This window comes from Phyllostomus discolor, chromosome 3 (assembly GCF_004126475.2).
Source record: "Phyllostomus discolor isolate MPI-MPIP mPhyDis1 chromosome 3, mPhyDis1.pri.v3, whole genome shotgun sequence".
NCBI lineage: Eukaryota > Metazoa > Chordata > Mammalia > Chiroptera > Phyllostomidae > Phyllostomus > Phyllostomus discolor.
In genome coordinates this window covers 133,638,517-133,646,422 of record NC_040905.2, presented here as the reverse complement: position 1 = coordinate 133,646,422, position 7,906 = coordinate 133,638,517, and positions in this window count along the sequence as shown.

The window sequence follows — 7,906 nt, the reverse complement described above, 5'->3', positions numbered from 1 at the left end:
ACGTAAAATTTTTATGTCTTAATTCATGGAGTCTAGGGAAAGGAGCCAGTAATGGGTACTCACAAAAAAGGTAAATTTTACTACCTGAGGGTTCTGTTCTACCTTTTGTCAAAGTTTGTACAAACCTGACATTTGCTGGGTCTCACTCCTAGTGAGAAAAAGACTCACACAGAGAAGAGGGTATGGTAAATACATAACTGTCATCAGGAAAGCCCTCTTCCTCATTGTCACCCCTCCCCAAATAGCTGTGCATACATCCCTGCAACATTCCATGTTCTCAGTGCTGTGCTAAGAAGCACATCAAAGTCTCCCTTGTCTGTTCAAATGATATTTCCTGTTTGCTCAATATTTATGACAAAAGGGATTGGAGAAGGCAAAACTCTGCCACCCACAGCAAAGGACTTTATTCACCTGGGCATTAGATTCTAGGCCTTGGCAACTGGTGCTGAAAGACTCAGGGCTGGGTTTAATTTTGAATGTTGCCCAATCCCCAACCTAAGCAGTTACCTGGTTTGCAAACAAATGCTGGCTTCCCTTCCCTGGGTACAAACGTCATGGAAGGGTCAGAGGTCCCAGGTTGTTCAGTGGTGGTGTCATCAGCTTTTCTCAGGAAGAACTGAGACCAACTGCTATTTCTTGGAGCACAGCCTCGAGGCCCCCAAAGCAATGAGGCCTCCAGAAGCTCTACAACAGGACTTCCGCCCTGAATCAAATACAACATGCTCGGCAGCCAGAAATCAGCTGATTCAGCTTTTGCTGACTCTTCATACTGGACCTTCCTCCTATAATCTCTAAGCTTGTTTTTAATAAATGTTTAACTTCTTGGTTAATTTCCTTGATTTCAGAGGGTAATTTTTTACAATTCAGATAAATGCTTGCTGAGCTGTTGGTGCATTAGGAACAGTAAACGATTCAGACAACATTTTGTCTCCCTGACTCTCTCCCTTATTCTGTGGGCTTGCATCATCGATGAAGTTTTTTCTTATATTCTTCCTGCCATCTGCATAATTGCCAACATTTCATGAGGCTTGTTTCTCTTTCTTTGCCTCTGGGAAAAGAATTGTTTGTTCAGCCATCACTAAACTGATATTTTCTGGCTTCATATCTCTCATTTCTTGAAAAGTGGTATATAATCAACTCTAAGATTTTGATGGTTTTCACACTACTGCCTTTTCTTTGGCAATTCACCTGCTTTCTACTTCCTTCCCCACCATCTGTTTATTATAAAGAGGGGGACTTCTCGTCCACATTCTTATTCCATTTACTTTTTAAAAGGCTCTGTGGTTCTTTGGAAAAAGAATATATTATCTGCTGCCCTAGAGCCTGAACTGTCTCCTTTGTCATTTTGCCTGAGCTCCCAGTGGCACATCCCCCAACCTCGGTACTTGGGTATTAGACTTGGAGGTGCCAGTGTAATCCCATAATGGAACCACATTTAAAAGCTAGATAGATTCCTCAGAGTACTGCTGCTCTAATACATTTCCATTACCGGTATTTGTCAATATGTGCATGAAACAGCAAAACTACTGGGAGGATTTTTGAAAATGGGAGAGGAGGGCCAGGATGATATGGATCTTGGCATATTTTTTGCAGTGTTTTTTTCTTCTCTTGCCATACCTTAAACAGGTTTTCTTTCATTTTCTTTTTTTTGCTCTCCTTATTATGTTGAGCTTTTTAATACTAGCAAATGATTTAAACTAGAAACCCTGTGCTAAGATTTTGGACAATGGACCCTTTATAGTATAGGCTGCTTCTGCTAGGTGAGTGTTCTAGGCACCCATCTGTATCATTGTATCAGCTGGCATCGTTGTGAGAGGCTACATTGAGCTTCAGTGAATTTTTGTTTTGAAGACTCTTTCAACGCATTTTCCTATTTTATCATGGGTAATTAATGAGTGCACCTGCTCATACCACACGTGTTCAGCAGTTTTTGACCAAAAAATGGTGTGACCCCCATGCCCCACCCTCCCCATTCACCTGATGTCACCCTGCATGGCTTTTTTTGTTGAGGATGATGAGGATGAAAAAAGTCCTTGAAGGGAAACATTTTGCTGATGTGGAAGAGGTGAAAAAAAAAAAAAAAAACCAGCAGAAGCACTAAAAGGCACCAAAATTGACGAGTTCAAAAACAGTTTTGAGCAGTGGAAAAAAGTGTCTTGATAGGTGTATTGCATCAAATGAAGAATATTTTGAAGATGGTTGAAGTTTAAACATGTAAGAATAAACACACAATTTTTAATAAATCAATTCCATTTTAGGGAGATATATACATATATATCCTTTCACATAACTTTTCAGAGGCCCGATTTTCCATTTTAGGACCTTGTCTCGGGTGTCAGTAAATCCCCTGTGCTGGCACAGTGCCATGCCACTGGTTGTTCCATCAACATTTCTGGACTGGACTGGAATGGAAGTGATGCATTTTACGGAAAAAGTCCAATAGTAGATTGGGATAGCCAAAGATTTAGGAGGACTAGATTCTGAGCATCCAAAGGCACTTAGTTTCCTGTTTTTCCTGTTATTGTTGTTGAATTTCTTTAGAACAACCTAAATCATTTTCAAGCCCCTGATCAGAGTAGTGCTGAGTATTCTCCTCTCACCAAGGGAGACAGGAAACTGGCCCTCAGGGCCAGCATCAACATGTAATTTAGATTTTCTGTCTCTGAGATGACTGAGGTGTGGACCTGCCTGGAAGTCTGCAGGTTGGACTAGACATCCTATTGAGGCCTTCACCAACCCTGTGGTTTTATAATTCCAGGGCAAAATGGTAGAATGACTAACTCACACCTGCTTTAAGATAAAACTCAGAAGACAGTGGAGATATGAAGAGCAGTTAACCTGGGTGACCTAAAATCGTACAATGTGACTTTCTTTCACAAATGAATAAGAATATTGCTTGAGTATCATGATATATGCCTCCTATCCAGGGCAAGTATCATGATATTTTAATAGCTCTGGAGATTATAACTTTGAAGTGTATATCATATCTGTCTTCATTTATAATATTCCACTGCCTTCTCCTTGCCAGTTGGATAAAATCTAAACACTTCATCATGGCTCTGTATCAGTGCTTCCCCTCCCCACTATCTACATTTTCCCATCAATGGACCAACACCTCAAAATCCAAGCCAAGAACAGAAGACACAGATAGAGGGAGGACTAACTCTCTCATCCACCCAGGTCCTACCATTTGACTTCCTGCTTCCTGTCTGTGGATTGCCTGCTTATCCAATAGTCAATCCCAGATACAGACTCATCTTTAAGAGAGACCTCCTCCCCACCCACAAGTGTGCCTGCATGTGACAAGCTCAGCAGGGTGACCATGTCAGTACATGAAAAACACAGTCCAGTGTGCTCAGCTCCTGCAAGTTCTGAATACTTGACAGGTAGTCTAAATTTCTGACTACTGCTTTCCAAGTGTTATATATATATATATTTATACACTTACATAATATATTGTTATATATACTAAGCATCCCTATGTGCAGAGCTCCCTGTGTGTTAAGCACCCTTGGTTGCCCTTCTGACCTTGCTGGTTTTTACAATACTGTGGAAGCCCCTTTCCCACATCTGGCAGTTAAGCACCAACACCCAACCTCTCTTGTTTCAAGACCCTGTAATCCCCACACAGACGAGTTCTGTGACTTCCTCTTCTACCCTCAGCCCTGCCAACAGGGGTGACTACATGGAACTTCATCCTGATGCTGGTGTCCCCTCACCAGTCTGTGCCTGATGTGAAAAGTGTGCCCCCTAGGATCTTTCATGGAACATGGGGCTATCCAGGGGCTATCATGACCTCACATCCATTCCACACTTACTTCTTTGACTTTTATTCTTTAGTGGAAATTCACAGAATGTGAAATCCACCGTTTTAAAGTACACAGCTCAGTAGCATTTACTACAGTGATAATGTGCAACTACCACCTTCCTCTAGTTCTAAAACATTTTCATCTCCCTGAGAGAAACCCTGGACCATTAGGCAGTCACACAACATCCCTTTGCCCTGCAGCCCCAGGTACCACCAATCTGATTTGTATCTCCATAGGTTTACCACTTTTAGACCCATCACACTGAGTGCAGGAATTGCACTGGCCTGGCTTCTGCACTGCTTTTGTAGGAGACCACACTATGGCCAATTTACTGGAGTCAGCTCAAGGCTGACTTGTTAAAGTCACACCGAGCCAATGAACTTTGGCTAGGTGGGGGGATGGGGAGATGCTGAGGAGGTAGACAGGGTCATAGGGCCTCCTAGGCAGGGGCTGTGGACTGTGTACTTTCCTTTGGAAGGAAGCATAAGAAAACATGCCAATATGATATCCCTAGAACAACACTTGAAAATAATTTGTGCAAGTCTCTTTGCTAGGGTGAGAACTGAGAAATCTAAGAGACAAGTAGAGGAAAAAATATGAAGAAAAGGAATACTGAGGAGAGAAGTTTTACAACTTAATATTTTTCTGATTGCCTGGACTGGGTGGTCCACAAGACCTTTCTACCATGAAAGCTTCTAAACTTTGGTATACATCAGAATCTCTTGTATAGTGGCTTAAAAATGCACTATAGGTTTTCCAGATTCTGATTCTTTGGGTTCTAGAGATGATGTGTTGGCAATCTAACTAACATATTTCTAAAATATGCTCCTCTGATGATTATGATATACATAAGAATTTAAGAACAAACCTATAGAAATTTTCAATAAGAGGATAATGAAAAACAATAGAAAATCAAGCCTCTTTCCTGGTCAGAAAATTCCTTCTCAGCTGCCTCCCATCTGCCCTGGCTCTGGAGGGTAATTGTCACAAATGTGAAATTATAATTCATTTCAAAGCTTAATAATGATAATAGTAATAACAATCAATAAATGATATAATAAAAAGGCAAATAGATTCTAGGAATGGAAAGGGATATAGTCATGCAGGAGAAGAAAGGAATCCAAATTTTAATTAGGAACTTTCAAAGACAGTCTTTGGACTTCCAAGCCAAAAAGGAGTAACAGAACTGGGTTTACCTCTCAGCTGAAACACCTGGAAAAATTTGGACAAAATATCAAGGTTGCAGGATATGAGATCAATATAAAATCTCAGATTCTCTATATACCAGCCATGAACCATCAAAAGTTGCAATGTAAAAAAAATATTATTTACTATAGCATCAAAAATTATGAAATGTTGAGTAAATCTGACAAAAGTTGAGTAAGACAGGTACATTTGAAAAATACAAAACAATGCCCTGGCCAATGTGACTCAGTTGGTTGAAGTATTGTCCTATAGCCAAAGGGTTGCTGGTTTGATTCCTGGATGGAGAACATTCCTGAGTTGCAGTTTTGATCCCTGGTCTGGGTGATCGATGTTTTTCTCTCACTTTAATGTTTCTCTCCCTCTTTTTCTCTCTAAAAGCAATGAAAAAAATATTCTTGGGGAAGGAAGGAAGGAAGGAAGGAAAGGAGGGAGGGAGGGAGGGAGGAAGGGAGGAAGGAAGGAAACATTGCTGAGAGAAATTAAAGGATATCTAAATCAATTGAGAGTTATGCTGTATTCATGGGCCAAAATATCAATCAGAATTCTTGCAGAATCTTGTAGAAATCGATAAGCCGACTCTATAATTCATATGGAAATGCAAGAAACTAGCATAGCCCAAACAACTTTAAAAAGAACAAAACTGGAGGACTAACATTACCTGATTCCAAGGTTTATTTTAAAGTTACAATAATCAAGACATGATATTAGTGTAAGATAAACAAATAGATCAATGGAACAGAAAGGGGACTCCAGAAATAAGATGTACACATACATGGACAACTGATTTTTGAGAAAGGTACAAAAGCAATTCAATGGAGAAATGTGTATGGGAGGGTGCTCTGCTCACAGAGCTCCCTCCCCCATTCATCTACCATGGATGAGAATAAGTCTACTAAGACATGATCTGCTTGGGGAGGAGAGGTAGCCAATCTCTCAAAGGAGAAGGGCCAGGAGCCTGTTCCTCAATGGGCTTTTATTGGGTTCAATTTGCACAGGAATATAGGTAAAGCTCATCAATCATTGTCAGGCAGTAAGAATCAAACAATAGATAACATATAAAGAACTATGAGGGCTTACTCTGAGTCAGGGTCAGTTAGCTAAAAAGCCATAAAACTTTGGGAAACAAACTCATTTCATGCTTGTACCCTTATCAGAAAATTGAGAACATTCTCAGCAAAGCAGTTTTCACAGGGTTAATGCATTCTTTCTTAGGCCTGATTGCCCCAGGGAACCAGCCCTTTCCAGCACAGGGCTGCACCTACGTCCAGCATTGTTTCAGGCTTAAGTCAGGCAGGGGAAGTGAAGTAGCCAAGAGATTAGGAGACTTCTTACAAACAGAATGAGGACTCAGGCTATATCAAAGCCGAGGGGTGAGGGTCCATCACCCCCTTTTTCTATAGCCCCCCAAGTCCTTCCTTGAGGGATCCTTCATGACCATGCCTGTCTTAGGTCATTCCTTCCTTGGGGAATCTAACCCATCATTGGCTAACCAGTCATCCACCCAGGGCCAAGCAGGGTGAAGTAAAAGGGGGCAGAGGTGGTGCCCCTATAAGGAAGATAAGCTTTGTCTCCTTAGTGGCTTATGGTCCCAAGGTCTCTTTTTCAGACTTAGCCATGGGGAGGTTACAGCTTCTGAAACCAGGCAGGCAAGTTGCCAACAGAGAAATGAAGGTGCTAGACAATTTCCATGTACAAAAAAATTGAACTTCAATATGTACCTTGCACCATATATAAAAACTAACTCAAAATATATCATAGACCAAAATGTAAACCTAAATCTGTAAACTTCTATAATAAAATACAAGAGAAAATCTTGTGAATTTAGGTTAGGCAAAGATGATTTTTAGAGATTCCAAAACACAATCTATTTAAAAATATTGATCAATAGGTTTTCATTAAAATTAAGAACTTCAGCTCTTCAAAAGACACTGTTAAAAGAATAAAAAGATAAACCACGGTTTTGGAAAAATATTTGAAAATCATATATTTAATAAAAGACTGGTATGCATAATATGTAAAGAACTTTCAAAACTCAGTAAGAAAACATTCAACCCAATTTTAAAAATAGGAAAAAGATAAACAGAAAGTTCTCCAATGAAGATATATGGTTGACAAAAAAGCATGTAAAAAGATGTTCAACATCATCATCATTTTGGAAATCCAAGTTAAAAAGTCACAATGAGATACCACTATACACCTAATAGAATGGCCAAAACTAAAGACTAATTAATTAGAGACTAACTAAACTAAGTTCTGGAAAAAATGTAGAGCAAATGGAACTTTCACATACTCCTGAGGGGACATAAAATAGTACAATGGCTTTGGTAAATGGTCTGGTGGTTTCTGAAAAGGTTAATCATACATTTACCATATAATCTAGCCATTTTACTCCTAGATATTTTCCCAAGAGAAATAAAAGCATGTGGACATATAGCCTGTAGCAGCCCAAAGTAGCAACAACATAATTATACTGTGAGAATGAGCAAAACAAGAGTATATACTGTCTGATTCCATTTAAATGAAATCCTAGAATATACAAAGTAATTAATAGTGACAAAAAAACCAGACCAATAGTTGCCTGAGTTTGTGTGGGGTGGGAGAGAGAGAGATTATAAAGGGGCATGAGAAGTTTGGAAGGACAGTGGATATGTTGATTATTTTGATTGTGAAGGTAGTTCCTCAAGTGTGTATGTGTGTGTGTGTGTCAAAATGTATCAAATTTCACATTTTAAATGTGTGAAGTTTATTGTCTGTTAATTATATCTTAATGTAAAGTTGTTTTTTTAAAAAGCAAGATCTTGTTAGGATTCCTAAGTTCCTATGACTCTTCCATAGGAGCTGAGAGAATTGGTCTAAAGCAGAATATGGTGACAGAGTAGCCTGGGTCACTT